A 17,797-nucleotide genomic window follows, 5' to 3' on the forward strand; every position below is an offset into this window, starting at 1 on the left:
ATTTATTCAAAACACTGTCTTGTACCAACTTTACCCACCAGGCATTGAGAATACAATATTGAACAAGAAAGAATCATTGTCTGCTCTCAGGAAAAATTACAGTATACAGAGGAATACACACAAATAAGCAAACAATTATGGTACAGTCTGATAAGTACTACAAAATGAGGATGAGTCAGATGCCAAGAAGGAAGAGTTCTAAATATGGACTTGGGCATCAGAGGTGACTCCTAGAACAAGTGACATCTAGACTGAGGCTGGAAAAATGAGGAAGAATGAACCAGACAGAGATGAAATACAGAAGCAGAGGGAACAGTAGGAACAGATGCTCAGAGGCAAAAAAAAAAAAAAAAAAAGCTTTGACTATTTAAGGAACTGAAAGAAGGAGAGAAAACATTCCTTATGACTAGACAAGAAAACTAGGGTCAAAACCTGTGGGACTTGGCAAATCATGTTTTAGAGTTTGTGCTTGGCTTCAAGGGCAATGGGAAGTCATTGAACTATTTTCAGCAAAAGACTGGCATCATCAGATTGGTATTTGTTTTTAAGTACTACATGTAAGAGGAAATAAAGGTATGGAGAAAAAAAAGTTTTTAAAAACAATTTTGCTTTTGTGAAAAACCTGAGCTAGCATCCCTCCCATCAGACACAACTTTTACGACACTTTATTATTTGAACACATGTGACAAGGAAGTATGCAACAAAATACACCCAAGGAAATAGGCAATGTCTATAGAACATAAAGTAACATTCAGATAATAAGCTATTTCCTTCCATCTTAGTAGAAAGCCATCAATAATGGGAACAAGTTAAACGATGTGCTCAATGTTGAAAGCTGCAAATGCAGGGTTCACATGTCTCCAAGGTAAGGCTCTTCCACTGTACCTGGAATTCTCTTTCTTACATGTTAAACTTTATCTAAGTCTCCTTTTGATGTCTATATTTCTGTGATGATCACGATTGGCCCGAAAATTCCAGGAGAAAAGTCTCAAAATCATCTTCATTGACCTCTAATTTCTAGGCCCCCTTCTTTGAACCACATGTTTAGAAAAATGTTTTGGATAATTTTCTTAAACACCTGCCCTGTTCATATGGAGCTTGAATTATCCAAATGAATACCCAACCTGATTAGATTAACTGGATAATCACCAAATTTCCACTCTGCCCTGCCAGGTAGACACAATTTAAATGGTGAATGCTTTGCTCTCTTGGCCATGATAAATTGAAATGCAGTGCTTTCCTCATATCACTTTTATTTTTCTCTTCCTTCCTTGAATGGAATTCATTATTGAGTCTTTTTTACTTTTTGCCTCATACTAAAAACTACATAACATTTTTCTATAGTAGTATTATTATTCACCTTTTTGTCTTGGTTGAAATATTTGTACAATACTGATGTGCCTATAAAGCAGTTTTATTTATTACTATGCTGACAAATTGTGAAACAAACAGTTGGTAGGTAGATAGTATTAGACAAATCCTTGGGAACAAATTCCAGTATCATTTTATCTTAGTAACTAGTAATTTTTCACAGACGTCAGTGGTGCATATGCCTCTCTCTCTAACTGAATCATAAACCCTTGGAAGGCAAGTGTTATGGCACTGAATTGCACTGCCTACTCAAATTCTTATAATGAAATCCTAACCCATGTACCTCAGAATAAATGACCTTATTTGGAAATAGGGTCATTGCAGATGTAGTTAAGATGAGGTCATACTTGGTTAGGGTGGGCCTTTGACCTAATATAATAGGTATCCTTAAAAAAGGGAGAAATTTGAACATAGACATGTATTCAAGGAACATGCCATGTGAAGACTGGAATTATGCTGCCACAAGTCAAGGAACTACCAAAAGCTAAGAGAGAGACCTGGAGCCGATTTTTCCTTAGCACCTTCAGAGGGAGCACAGCCATGCCAGCACCTTGATTTCAGACTTCCAGCCTCTGGAGCTAAGTAGACAATAAATTTCTGTTCTTCTAAGCTGTCCAGTTTATGGTACTTTGTTATGGCAGTCCTAGCAAATGGATGCAGCAAGTATTATGGTTCGCTCATTTCTGTGTGCCCCACAGGAACTCACAAATGTTGGCAGAACTGAAGTTACAATCACAGACTCCCGCAGATCTGAAGCTTGAACCAGCTAGGGCAATGAGATGCCTGGACATGGGACCTTGCAAAATTTCCTCCTAGTCTTGAGATATGCACTTGGGAATGTGCTGGGGTTGATATCAGTTGTTTGCACCTGGTGAGCAGACAGGCACGTGATCAGAGCACCCACCCAATTCCACCCCATCTCTACTCCGAAAGAGGACCATAAGAAAGTTTCATGATGTACCCGATAGGATGCTCATCCAGATGGGGCTGAAACACCCACAGCAGGATGTTTCACAAGGACACTCAGGCCTGCGAAGCTTACCGCTCTCAGTTCTTGTAGACGTGTGTGGAATCAGATGTACCCTTTACCTGCATTAAAGGAATCTGTACCCTTGGCCTGAGTGCACCTTCCATTCAATCACATCTCCGGTTCATTGTGACTCATGTGAAGAAATTAATGAAGCCTGCCTGAAGTGAGCTTCCACTTAGATCAAAAAGAGGAGCCGACCAGCCACTGAGAGGCATAGAAATATACTGGGAGCAACAAGATAGGACTAGTTTTCATCTTTTTGATTTATGAAGTCTTTCTTCCCACTAAATATAACATGTGTTGCTAAGACTGGCTTGTCTCAGCTACACAGCCCAAGGGATGTCATTGCCCTGTCCATTCCTACACTGAAGTTGCCATCTGATTATTTTAAAGTTCTAAAGTTGGTAGTTTTTTGGTTGAGAGGAGATATCTAGATAGGCAATAGATGATAGATGATAGATAGATAGATAGATATAGATTAGATAGACATAGATAGATTAGATATACATAGATGATATAGATTAGATATAGATATCGATATAGATGATATAGATATAGATGATATAGATATAGATATATACATCTCAAGTGTGTAAAGTGCATGTATCTTAAGTGTGCAGCTCAATGACTTTTCACACATACATACACTTGTGTTACCGCCCAGATCATCAAGATCTAGAATGTTTCCTATGCCCCAGAAGATTCTGTCGTGCTCTTGCCCAGGCTTTCACATGTGTGATTTTTAACAAACCTCTAATTACTTTTTCCTGACCCTGTTGATAAAGAGTGCCTTCTGTACATTTAAGAATCTATGGCAGTTCATAAGGAAAGTAAAATGTAAAATCCAGCCCAAAGCTTGCTGCGTTGCCTTCGTATTGTCTGCATAGAGCAGAGTTTGCAAACTGGCTGCCTGTGGGTGAAATCTACTCTTCGAACCTGGTTTGTATCAACTGAAAATGTCTTTTAAAAATTCCTTGTCCAATTCTTTAAAATTAAAGTATTTGGTATAAAAACCCAGATTTAAAAGGGGGGAAGAGGATCCTCTTTAAAGACTGGAAAACTTTGTGCAGTCCCTCTTAGAAGAAATCACCTGGAGCTGAGTAGTGGCCGGCCCCTTGGTAAAAATGTGAGGAAAGGGGCCCAGTTCCCCCTACCACTTATGCAATGTCTGCATACATGCTCCTGCCGGCCTCATGCATGCATATCACTGCTTGATCTTCAGGTCAGCTACGAGTAGACAGGATGGTAAATGTAAGATGGAGTTTTAACAGCAGACTTTTTCCCACCCCCCCAGAAGAAAATTTATCTTCAGTACCTCCAAGTAGTTTTAAAAGAAAATGGAGTTGGAGTTTAAATTAATATATTATTTCGTATAACTCCTTACAGTGATTTATTTCCTGAAAATGGCTCTTGTTTATTACATACAATTCCAATTCAGTTTATACAGACATACACACACAGTGTTGATGTCTAACATCTGGATGCCGACTAATGTTTAATTTTATAATATAAACCATATACTGGAAGGCACTCATTTGTGGTATGACCACAACTTCAATTATGTTGTATCTTTTCTGCATAACTAGCTTCATTAAATTTTAACTCAAGAGTAAACTGACTCATCTTTTGTGACTTTACGTTCCAAAGGTGAATTCAAATCATTGTGTCAGATCGATGTTAGACATAGGCTTAGTGCAGAATGTTATCTCTACATACATCTGTGAATTCTCTGTGAATGGTATTTGGAAATAGAACATAATTATTTTCTTCCATAAAACCCTAAGTATTCACAAAATAAACTTTAAAAAGTTTCTCATTTGGTCATAGTATAAAAGAAAGTCATTTTGAATGAGAGCTACATTCCATGTAGCTTTTAAATGAAGATTGTCTTTGTTTTTCTTCTGAATAATTTTTTTCCATTTGTGTTTTGCATAAGCTTATAACAATTTTGTTCCAATCTACAAGAGTTGTAATGCCACTATTTTCTACTTGTTCTTCAACATAAACACCCACATGTCAATGCTGCCTTATCATCAAGGGCTTGTACGCAGAATTTCTTTCTAACAGATCAAGTTGCTCTTAAGCGACTTCAGAGTCATCAGAGGTTGTTAATTTATAAAATCAATTAATAGACCTGAAAAGTATAGAGACAATGAATGACATGGGGAAAATAAAAAGGTTAATAATACTAAATGCCTTTCAGAATTTAACTATATTTGGAATAATCATTTTATGCATACACATATAAACATAGATGTACTCATCATAATGTTTTAATTTTTAAGTTCATATGAAATGCTTTATTTTCTCATAATATATTCTGAAAAATCCTTGCTACTTTGGTTTATAGATATAATCACTGTTTTCCAACTCGAGTTACTACACCTTGAAATGACATTTTAGAAAACAAAATCTCAATAGTTGTGTTAAATATGATTCCGATCCCATTCATCTTCTAGGTTTAGAAGGAGAGAGGGTGATTGATGAAGCACATGCAAGAACTATAGATATTGACCCTAAATATAGACTCATTCATTATTGCCACTGCCAAACCAATGAATACTTGTCTCTTACTCGTGCCAGAAGTCTCAAATACATCTGTCATATCTCTCCTTTTCATTCTACCCTACTGTGGATTTCACAGTAAGAATATTCTGCAACTTCTCCAATCTCCTTCTCCTTCAATCGCTTCTCTTTATAACAACGCTCCTCCAATAAGTTTTTTAAGCTAGTTGTTTTCAACTTCTCTCCTCCTTTTGAACCTCATCCAATTAGGCTTTTATCCTGGCCCACCCCAATAAGTGGTTTTCAAATTCTATGATGCAAAATCCAATGACGAGGACTCAGTATCATTCCTTTCTGGAATTACCTTCTTGACCTCCAGCCACCAGCTTCTTCTAGTTTTCCTCCTACTACACAGGTCATTCCTTCTCAGTCTCCTTAACTAGAGCCTCCTCATGTTCTGAACTTCCAAACAGCTCAGTCTTTGGACCCAGAGCCAGATCCTTCAATGCCCTGCCCCAAGTCCCCTGGTCTATCTCTCTGCTTCTCCACCTAGAACTTTTTCCAGCTCTTTGGGCCAGGAACATCCAGAGACTCAACACCTTCAGGAACATCTCTCAACTAGTGAAGACAGGGATGCTGGATAAATACTTGTCTCATCTCTCAGATCCACATCTCTTCTTGTGTGTTCTAAATAGTCCTTCAGTTCCAGTGGAACTGGTGGTAACCAGCTTGTAAAACACCCATTTTATTCCTTTAGTTGGTTTTTCCCCTTTCCTTGTGTCACTTTCCTCACTTCCTGACCTGTGCTTTCTGGGTTCCCACCTCCCAGTTAAATTATATGCATTAAAGTCCTTGTTTTCAGGAGAACTCAACTAAGATCTTTTCTTTCTTAGTCAATGTTTACTCCTTTGGTGATTGAGAATTCCTTGTCCAATTCTTTAAATACCAACATATTTTGACAACTCCCAAATGTATACACCCAGCCAGGTCTTCTCTCATGAATCTGAAGCTGGTTAATTTCTGGCCTCTAATCAGACATTTTTACTTGGATGTCCAATAGGCAGCTCAAACATAAACAAAACTGTTTTCTTCCTCTAAATATGCTCCTCTTTTATCTTTCCAGTCTCAATAAATAGAATCTCCAGGGTCAAACCTGGAAATCATCCTTGATTCCTATGCCTTTCTCTCAGATCACACATCCAATCTTTCAAGGTGGTTGGTTCTGCCTTCACGAATATCCAGAAATGGACTGTTTTGTTTTGTTTTGTTTTGTTTTTTGTTTTGTTTTGTTTTTACCGAGTTCACTACTACTGCCCTGGCCCCACAACCATCATTCTTCATCTGCATTATCAGAACAATCTCCTAACTGGTCTCCTGGCTTCCATAGTTGGCCCCTCACATTCTGTGACACAACAGTCAGGATGAGTTGGTTAGAATCAGCCATACTATGTTACTCCTCAGCTAAAATTCCCTCAGAAGCTTCCCATCACACACTTAGAATAGAAACTGAAAACCTTACAATGGCCTACAGAGCCCTCTGTGACCCATGATGTATATCCATGTGTGTATTGGGCTTATTTATTATTTACTTCTTACTTTGGGTCATAATTTCAAAAAATTTTGAAAAAACTTGCCTAGACATTCGTCTGAATCACATTGCCCTCTCTGATGAAGAATTTAAAGCTCCATGAATCTACATTCTAATATTTTCTGCAGTTATCTATTTAGTGTTTGTAATATTATTGCATACCAAAAATAAAGATAAAAATACATAATCTAAGTGTTTCAACTTTTGAGACATGAAGTTGTAATTAATTAGGCTGTTTAGGTTACTGGGCACAGCAGATTCCCTTTGGGGTCTTTATTCACTGAGTATAGGGACTTTATAGAGAATTTCCCCCAAAACATGTAACAATTTAATTTAGCATATTTCATTACTGAGAAAGTAGGCATGTACCAACATAGATGCATAGTCATTTGGGGAACTAGTAGCGCATATTAATTGAAGACATGTAGGAGAGAATAGCTTTTCTAATTAGGGAAAACATACTAAATCTCAAGTAGTGCTTAAACTTTCCATTTTGACCAGACTCCTGAAATAAGCAACCTTATTTTATTTTTTCCATGTAACTTTATTTAATCCCTTTTCAGAAGTTAATTGTGATTTTTCATGACGGCATCTTTAGAGATGGCACAATAAATATTGCACAGAACACTCCCATCAAAAAAAAAAAATGGAAAGGAATGTAAAGATTTGAACAATATTAGAAAGAAGGCTCAGCCTAGATGTTAGATGTGGGTTGAGTATCACAAGATAAAAAAGCTGCAAGAGATCAGAATGACAGCAGAGATCAGAAGATGAAGTAGGAAAAGGGTGATAAATATTCTGAAGGATGATTTTTATACCATCTTGGAGTTTAGTTGATATAAATAAATATAAGAACCTTCAGTGATTTTTATTATCATCATTACTGTACTCATGTAGGAAATTATAGCTTATTTGACATTTTATTCTTCATATTAATGATCTAAAGTTTCATGACAACCCACTAAGAAAATAAAAAATTAAAATAATAAATCAGCCAGTGGTACTTAAAAGCCTAATGAAATCCAAACATTTCCCAACAGAAGATGACTCAGTGACACAGAATTGGCAGTTGTTTGTTGTTAGATCATTAGTTTTTATTGGCCTTTTTCTGATTTTAAGAAGGCATCTGCAGAACCCTCCTTTCTCCAATAGTCTGCTCAGATTCACTTAAAGAGACCTGGACTGGAGTCATTAATTGAAAAAATATAGTAGAAGCATCCTTCAATAACTACCAATGGGTTTCAAATTGTTAGTTTTTTATTGAAAATAGAGACTAGACCCACTGAAGCAGCTTTCTTTTGCTCCAAGAAAAAGTGAGAATAAAAGGCCACCTATCTTAAACTTGTCTAAGGGAGACACAACCAGGTTTGTAATGACAACTTTGCCATACTCTAAGTGGGATGGAGAAAATGTAATCTTGATTACATGCTCAGGTCAGCTCCTTGTCCTAGCTGGTCTCTAGAAAATGAAAACTTTGAAAATGTATGCTGGTGCTTTTAAAGCTGTGAATATCTTTAAATGGGTGACATCTTATCTGTTCGAGGGGATTTTCCTCTATAAATTAGCCCTTCAGTGTGTCAGAAGTGACTTTGACTCTACACAGATAGTGGCCCTGCCATACTTTGCTTTTACAACTCAAGCACAGATAATTTAACACATGAACTAGATGTATCTTGTGTCAAATCTTCCCCTAAAAATAATTTTTAAAAAGATTTACTTTATCAAGATCATAAAATATGTCATAAATTATCTTAAGTTATGTAACAACTGTGCAAATGCTAATTCATCTATGGAACACCTTTTATTCAATTCTATCAGGCACTTTAGTGGACACTCAGAATGTGATGGTGAGCAAGACAGCTAGAGTCTCTCAATGAACCTATATTTCAGTAAGATAGCTGAGCAAATTATAATCAAACCAAACAAATGAAGCAATTATAAATTATGACAAGTGATAGGAGACAAACTAATAGGGAAAGTCAGAGAGGGACTCTCTGAAGGGGTAATATTTAGGCTAATCCAAGACAGGAAGTGAGAAACACAGGGTAGGAAGAGACTTCCTGGCTTAATGTGAAGCTTTGTGCAAAGGTCTTGAAATGAAAAAAAGAGCTCAGTATATTTAAGAAGCTTGAAGAAGACTTGTTCGGTTGTAGCAGAGACGGCAAGGAGGGAAGTATAAAATAAGGCATTATTTTTATTTTAAGCAAATGAACCGGCATCTGTTGGTAGATAAAAGAATGGAAATTCAGACAAAATTAAACAATACCTTCAAGGTTCAACAAGTAGTAGTAAAATCCCAAGTCTCCCAAATCAGCTCTAATTCCAATATTCTTTCTACAAAGCTACACCTAGTTATCCTGCTGAACACTCACCAGCTTTTTAGATTGTGTGGACTAGTTTGGGATCACTTAAAATTGAAACTCACTGAGTGCTCCCTGTAAGCAAAGCAAAAGCTTCCTAATGGTTACTTTGCAGAAGTGCCAGCTTCATCTTTTTTAAGTGAGCTGCCTGGAAAGGCTGTCTACCATCTGGAACAGGATGTGAGCTTTCTGTGCCTCTAGTGAGACTGAAGAATTTATGGTACAAAATTTTATACTTCACAGTCCAAATTTATTGAGTTTGAGATGTTATAACTTAGAGGATATTAAAAGATATTCACAGAAAGCCTTTAATAGTTATCGAGTGCCACTATTTTTGTTTATTAAATGAATTATACGTGTGTGTATAAATATGTATGTTTATAAATATACACTCACAAACCACACAATATTATTTTTGTTTTGAACCATAAATGCATGAGCTACCTTTAAAAATGATGTATTCAATCATAAAAATGATTTAAAAATAAGAGATTCAATTCCAGTTTACCTAATATTCTTTATTATCAAAGACTTATTTCTATTAGCTGAAGATAAGTAAATACCTACAGTCTAATATCATGCCAAACACTTTATGTATATTAACTTATTGAATCTTCTCAAAAATCCTCTGCTGTGACATAAAAATGTTAGTTTCACCAATGAAAAACCGACTCTGTAAAGTTAAGTAACCTATTCTGTATCTCAGAGTTAAGAATTACCAGTGCTGGAATGAGAATTCAAGTCTCTTTGCACTTCACCCTGCTGCTTTCCCAAGAGTTTTCAAAAATATTTTCTTTTTTAAGAGGAAGCATTAAATCGATGATGCATATTTACACTCTCTGTTTCAAAGCATTATCTCCTCTCTGGTTCCTGTCTTATGGATTATAAATATTTTTTTAAGGTTGTTTTCAGATTGAAAGAGGAAATCATTTGAGGTTTTTATCTAAACTTTCACCCATCTTTTGAGATTAATTGCCTAGAATATGCCAACTTTCCTTCTTTCATCAACTAAAAGATGTAAAAATGTCTCTTTCTCAATGCTTTTTTTCATGTTGGTGGAAGGAGAGAGAAAGGTGACAAACAGACATTCCTCTTTCAACCAAATCCTATGAAGGACATGTACCCGTATTGATTTATCCATCAGAAATGAACACATTTCATTATATTTTCATGATGACAGCACTGAAAATAGGTAGAATTTCTTCTTTCCTGCTGTCAATCTGTAACATAGTTTGTGTAGCATGTTTAAAAGAAAAATGGTTAAGGTGCATTAAAAAAAGATTCGAAGAGTTATTTTATAATTTATCAATATATGAAGCCTGACACTAGTCTCAAATTAAAGAAAAAACAATAACAAAAAAAAGTCATACTGTTACTGAATTGCCAGAAGTATGCATGTGTGTGTGTGTGTGTGTGTGTGTGTGCGCGTGCATGTGTGTGTGTGTGCATGCGCGCGCGCGCGTGTGTGTGGGTGTGTGTGTTCTATGGGCCACCACTTTTCCTCTAGTACTCTAGAATCAGAGATTTTCTTATTAAAACAAGCTTATGAACCATAAAGAATGGGTGTATCCTTCTTTAAACTCTGTTCACAATCAGGATTCATATGAGACTGGTCTTATCAGAATATGAATGTTTTGATGTAAGCATTACTACTAGATATAACCAATTGGGACATAATTCAAAAATAGATATTTTACTGTGGAATTTTTCTGTCGTCCAATAACACATTTTGGGAAGAAGCAGGTATTTGGCTCACCCAACGTCTACCGTCAGCAGGTAAATGCATCCTTTTGGGGACCCATATTCCCCAAAACAGGCATTTCTGAAGGGGTGACAGAGATAGAGAACCTAACAGCATTATTTGGGGGGTAAACTAGTGTTCATAGACTGATCCCCAGGCCTCCAAGAAGTGATTACTGGACAGTACCTTATTAATGGAAGGAAAAAAGGGGGACAAGTTTTATTAAATATGGACTTAAATCCAGGCTACTAAATTTTTATAAAATGGAATGGGCTTCTTCTATGAATATAATGTAAAAACCAAAGACCAGATGTTCTACTAATTTTGAAAAAATGGGTTGGGGAAGGATAACTAAGCTTTGATATCATTGTGGAGAGAGGCCATATATGATATTGGCTATGGCTGGTTGAGAAAAGGGAGAGAATTATGAACATCTATGTTTGGAAGAGATCTTGCCCTATCATTTCCCCATCTTTTTTATAGTATCCCCAGTAGGTAAACTAATTTTTGCTTTGGAGGGCTCAGAGATCCTGTTCATCCCTCTCAAGGCAGACCTTTCTTTGGCCATGCCGGTGCAGTTATTAGACCTTTGTATTAGTTTGAATTAAAACATAATACATCTATTGTTCCTAGTATTGATGTCTGAAAACAAAGTAAAAATTAACACATTCTGCTATAAAACATCATAGTTGCTTTAATATTTGAATATATCTATCATATCTTTAATATTTTCTTCTCCAGGCTAGACCTTTTTTTCCCAAACGTTCTTCATCCAACATGCTTTCATATCTCTCATAGTGCCTTTTGCTTTCCCCAGGATGTTCCCCTAGTTTATTAGTGTCATTCTGATGTCTTTGCACTCGGAATTGAACAATATATTCCCACTAAGCTTTATTAGGGATAAAGTTGAAGTTAAACACTCTGAATCTGGACCTTTGTCTAAAGGCATAGAGTCTTCAGCTATTCAGTTTCAGATCCCTGCAACTATTGATAAGGGCACATGACAGAGAGGAATGTCCAAGACCTCATTACAGAACTCTTAAAGAAACACTGGGCAACTCTCTTGAGGTGATGGTGGTATTAGGTAGAGAGATGAAAAGAATGCTTCAGTTACTTTTAAAGACTTATTTAGAGTATACATTTAGGGCCCATAGTAACTTCTAATAACAACCTTTTTTTTTTACCTTTTTTCAACTTTATGTAAGTTAAAAGATTTGTCTCTAATCTACATGTAGAAAACAAATATATATATCAAAACAGTAAGCAAGTGAAATGTACAGAGGGACTACTATTCACCAAAAACTTTTAGACATAAAATTATTGAGCAACAACAAGAAAAAATTAAACAAACTTACTCATAAACTGTATAGTTCATCTATCTATACCTATTGACAGACAGAAACTGTCAATCTATCTATCTACCTATCATCTATCATCTATCTATATGTATGCATAAGTGTATATAAGTGTGTATAGTATATATGTATGTGTGTGTTTATGTATGTGTATACAGATATGTGTGTGTATGTTTGTATCTTGTTTGTAATTAAGAACACTTAGAACTTTGTGTACTTTATTTAGAAATAATAGTCAAAAACCTGTTAGCTACATAAGCTTCTTGCTAAGTTATTACATGGTGGTATCAAGGGGAATCCAGAGGCTTTTTAAGAGTCTCCCCAAACATACGGAGGAACTACTGCAGAGTACAATAGGATTATCAACCCCTAAATCTAAGAACTACAATTCTATCAACTAAAACCTCCAGGAAAGTTTCCAATATCTAATACTTATGTAATTAATTTTTGAAACTAAGTGTTCCTATTTATCTCAAGCTGCCTTCATTTTGTTTATTTCAATCTAGTTTTCTGGCCAGTGAAAAGTATTTTGAATTTGCATTGTATTGCCTATAGTATTGACTAGCTCCTTTAAACTTTGAGTTCCCTGAAAATTTAATAAACATGCATCTCCATTCTAGTCATCAATAAAATGCTGAAAAGAATAAGGTCAGAGACAACATCCTGAGGGACCTCATTAGAGCTCTTTCCCTGACATGCATGGCTCTGTAGCTCCACGCTTGGTGCCATGCAGATTCTAGTCGCCCAGAATGATACCTGGAGAACTGGAAAGAAAGTTGAATTGCTACTAGTTGAGTGATGACTTAGAATTTCTTGTCTTCCACATACTTAAATCAAGATTTGACTCGATGGTCGACTGATTTCCAACAAGAGTGCCAAGACACTTTGATGGGGGAAAGAATGCTCTTTTCAACAAATATTGCTGGGATAACTGGATATGCACATCTAAAAGAATAAACCGTATGCACACTATATTAAAAAAATATTAATACAGGACAGACTAGAGACCTAAATGTAAACACTAAACCTGTAAAATTCAGAAGAAAACATAGGCGTAAGTCTTTGTGGCCTTGAATTAGGTAATAGATTGTTAGAAATGGCCCTGAAAGCACAAGCAACCAAAGAAAATATTTCTTAAAAATTGGACTTCATCAAAATTAAAACATTTGTTCTGCTCAAAGGACACCAACAAGTAAGAGAAAAGACAATCTTTTTCAGGGAAATTTTTTTGCAAATAATGTTGCAAAAAGAGATGAAGTACTGATACATGGTACTATATGGATAAACTTTGAAACTGTAATGCTAAATGAAAGAAACCAATTACAAAAGACCACAAATTGTATAACTTCATTTATAGGAAATGTCCTCAATAGCCAAATCTATAGAGACAAATAGATTAGTGATTCTCTGAGCCCATGGGAAGGGAAGAATAAGAAGTTACTACTAATGAGTACAGGGTTTCTTTTAGGGATGATAAAAATATTCTGAAATTGAAGGTGCTGATGATCACACAACTCTGTGAATATATTAAAAACCATTGAATTGTACACTTTCAATTGGTGAATTATATGGTATGTGAATTGTATCTCAATATACAATGTACACTTAGATCTTAGAGTCCAGGCTCATGTTTTGTCAATGAGGAAAAAGAGGATAATTGGGCAACTTAATCATTTAGCCCCTGGCAGTTCTAGTTTTCAAAGAAGGAAAAAAAGAGTTGGATTTTAGAAGCCAGTGGTCATCATATTTTTTATATGATGAGAATAGAGAGTTTATAAACATTTAGAAAAGGATGCGGTAAGCATTAAGAGCCAATGTAGATCCATGCTACATCAACACCATTTTCCTTTATGTAGATCGAATAGATTGGGGGAGTTTTGTAGACATAATGTACCCTGATTTCAACTATAGGATTGTAGTGTGTGAAAAGTATTGTAAAGATGAAATGTTTCTGCTTCAAGAATATCTCATTCTAGGTAATACTTTCATAAAGTCTGATAAAGAGCCACAGATCTCACTTCATTGGAAGAAATTTTTTTATGGCTTCCTTAATTAACTGGAACATATGTGGCCTGCAGAAAGTTGGTGTGAGACTTGGATCTATGTCGGTGTAAGACTTCAATGTCTAACAGATGTCACATTTAGCTTTTGGAGTCATTTAGTAGGTGACATCAGTAGCAATGAACATTAAAAAAGAACATAGATTTGCTTAAAATAAGGCTATATAATGCCGTTACCAAAACTGCAGTCCCAGAAATCAGCTTCGAGAGAGAGAGAGGGTGTCAGAGGGAGAGAGCTTTCATCTGGATACTCTATCCATCTATCATCTTTCTATCTGTCTGTCTGTTTATCATCTATCTACCATCATCTATCTTACTCTTTCGCTGTTATCTGTAATATTGCTGTATGAACTGAATGTAAACAGAAGAAGAAAACAACTCCAGATATGGACAATTACAGCTCTCAGCCCTAAGGAATAAATGACTCTAGGGTGAGCAGCTAAAGCTGGTTTGCCTTGGGTTATAAGAGCCACTTGTACTCAACTTTTCCCAACTCTGGGTTTAGTGAAGTCATTTTGGTAGCCTGAAATCATCTATGGTGGGAGGATTTACACCACAGAAATTGGCAAATGCTACAAAGCTGGCCTTTATTTTCCCTGGAGAATCAGTTGTTAAACATTTACCAGCACACCCTTGGCAAGTCTCTCCATGTTGTCCAACTAAAATAGTGTAGAACAAGAGGACATATCATCTCTGAATGTCAACAGCCTGCAAGTCATGGCACGAAGACATGGCATGAAGTAATATACACTACATGAAGCAACACCCACATCCACAATGAAGAACAACACTGACTTTGAGTCAAGGTTAAAAGAAAATGTAGCAGTACTTTTAATTAACAATAACAATATCCACTTTATATGCAAGGTATATATTTTGGTGAAATGTTTGTTTTTTTTTTCTTTTTGATATATAATTACAGTATCCATTGCATTTGTTAAATGTTTTAAATTCCTGGATTCCTTAGGATAAACTTTGTATAGTTATAACATTCAAAAATTCATTTGCCTGTATTCTTCAGGGTGTTTTTTCCTTCCTTTGCCTCTGGCTTGCACAGTGGCAGGCATCTAGCCAATATCTAGCTATTAAGAGAACTTTTCTTACTAACCATGAGTAAATAAGTGAAACAATGTTTGAATTTATAAGAATGGTTAAGAATAGCAATGTAAAGTAAATATACTCAAAATAGATTCTTGGGAAGACTGAAAACGAAATTAGGTGGGCAAAAGCTTTATGCCTATGGCCAAGAATTCCAACGGAAAAAACCATCATCAGTGGAATTGGATTTTGTTCCCCAAAATGCAGTCAGAAACAACACGATCTGTTCTCTGTGGAAGAGCATCCAGAGGCTTCTCTCGTGGAAAGGCAACATCTGTTTCAAGAAATCCTTTGAAGAAAAACTATATAAACGTGTGGGAATGGCGTGGTATATACTCTCCTTGCTTAAAGAATTGCCAGAGGAAGGAGAAAACCAAGCCCCCAAGACAGAGGCTGTTCAGTTCCTTTGGCTGAGGCAGCAGTACCAATCCCAGCCTCTCCGATGTTTAACACATCCAGAGAATAGAAGGAAATAAAGTCATGACTGAAATTAATCTTGCCAATCTCTGGCATAATATCAAAGTTTGCTTAGGTATACTTTTGCATATAAAAAAATTAAAATATGGGGAAAAAATGGGGTGGGGAGAGAATTTGAGAAGTTCAGTTGAATCTTCCATACAAAATCTGTCCTCATAAGTAGCTTACAAAGAAATTGATCAGGTCCGATATTGCATCAAATTGTCCGTCAGGGCTTCTTAATCTGGAGTCTTTGAATTGAATTCAGAGTCTGTGAACTTGGATTTAAAAGAAAAAAAGAGACATCTTTATTTTCACTAACCTCAAAGTGAAATTTATGATTTCCTTCAATTATAATGTAAGCAACAAACCACAGTGACTTCAACTACGATTCATCAGAAATAGAAATCACAGATATTTTTACATCGCATTCGATAGTTGTAGACACCTTCACTGACCACTTAATCTCATCACCATTTTGAAATTACAATGTCATGAAATCTGCCACTAAAAAAACCACATATATTGCTACATTAATAACTTGGTGTTTTAATATTCTGAAAACTGTAATTCAATATAATTGGCTTCCTTTGTGATTTTATGTAATTCTATGTGTTTTATTTAAAGCATTTTAAAACATCATCTGGAGGAGTCCGTAGGCTCTATTAGATATCCTCAGGTGTCAATGGTACAAAAGTTAAGAGCCACTGTAGGCAGAAGTGAAGAGTCATTGGGTAATAGGTCTTTCCTGAAGGCCATTTTTTTCTGTATGTTAGAGGGAAAAAAGGGAGTCATAAGACACCCAGGTTCACTTATAATCTCAATTAAAATTTGAAGACAAAGGTAACTTACGTAATAATTCCATGCTTAGAAAGAAAAAAATGACATGAAAACAGTAAGATTCTAAATCCCCAAGGAAGTAAGAAGGAGGGAGAAGAGTAAGACCATTTAAAAGTGTGAAACCTTTCCTTTTAGATCTGATCAGAAGTCCTGGGTCATGGAGTGCATGTCTGAGATAGAACTGAGGACAATGAATCATCTGAGCGCCAAAGGTGTGAGCAAGAAGCCTGACAACTCTGTGGCCTCTCAACTCGGACATTACTGTACTTTTTTGTTTGATCGTGAACCAGTGACACAACCTTCGGTGATTCAGCTTTTCCATCTTCCTGGCCCCACGTTCCATTCAGTTTGCTGTGCAGAAGTCCCAAGATAAACAGCTTGCTAAAAGAGAATCAGCATGAATAATTTTTTTTTTTTTTTAAAGAAAGACAATGCCAAGGAACTGCTTCCAGGCTTTTGCTGATGGCTTCACTCCTAGCTTTAGTCCCCACCCTGTGTCCTACATTCATTCTTGGTTTTGCTCTTAGCTCAGCTTGCTGTGGACTATCTGCCCACCGTCGGCAGCAGAGAACCTAGCTCTACTTCAAAAGGCTAAAGGAGGGAAATTGTCTTTGCTATCCTCATCATTCTTGCACCAGTTTTTCTCACTGAGACCTTCTTCCTCCTAAAAGACCTGCCATTAGACCTCACCCATCAACACTGGCGTGCAGCTCTGTGTTTCTAAACTTCAAAAATGCACAAATCTTTAAAAGAAAAAAATCTCACTTCTCAAGAAATGATCCCAATGACCAGTGCAAAAGAGTTGTGACTTTATAGCTAATAAAAATATTATATGATTGCAAAAGTAACATTACAACAATGTAAAAAGATACACATGAGAATTCCCATGGGTCTATTTTAGAAATACCATTACAGTTTTAAATGTTAGTCTTTCACCTGGTATTAAAGTTTTGACAAAGATCAGAATTTTAAGCAAACAGGATAAAGCTTAGATGATAGGATTTGGGGCATCAAGTGTGTGCAGGAAGAAGCAGGGGCAAACTGGAATTCTTTTGAACAATTCTAGGATAATGTGACATTGTTAATTACCAATTGTGTCTATTTTTGAGGCTGGCCTTGACGAAATTTCTGATTGAAGCAATTCAGGTAACTTTTAAAATAAGGTCAACCTACTAAATTGAAAGAGACCAGACAGAGATCTCTTTAGCTACCCCCAAGGATGTGGCAATTACAGTATCTGTTCTCTTAAGGAAAGAGCAAATTTGGAACTGGTTGTCAAGATACTTGCTGTACCAATCTGACACTTAAATGATTTTTAAAAATAATATTTATTTTAACCATGAGAAATTTGAAAATAACCTCCGATATTATTAACCAGAAATCAATCTTCTCA

At 36.0% G+C, this 17,797-nt stretch overlaps 1 long non-coding RNA gene across 1 annotated transcript in view; it reads left to right on the forward strand.

The window, feature by feature from the left end:
• Positions 1-17,248, forward strand: part of LOC111738693 — a 30,988-nt gene extending 13,740 nt beyond the window's left edge. The window contains exon 2 of the long non-coding RNA XR_002779948.1: positions 16,540-17,248. This is a non-coding gene — a long non-coding RNA (uncharacterized LOC111738693). The remainder of the gene's footprint in view (positions 1-16,539) is intronic.
• The last annotated feature ends 549 nt before the right edge of the window (positions 17,249-17,797 follow it).

This window comes from Pteropus vampyrus, unplaced genomic scaffold (genome assembly GCF_000151845.1).
Source record: "Pteropus vampyrus isolate Shadow unplaced genomic scaffold, Pvam_2.0 Scaffold42, whole genome shotgun sequence".
In the NCBI taxonomy this organism is placed as follows: Eukaryota; Metazoa; Chordata; class Mammalia; order Chiroptera; family Pteropodidae; genus Pteropus; species Pteropus vampyrus.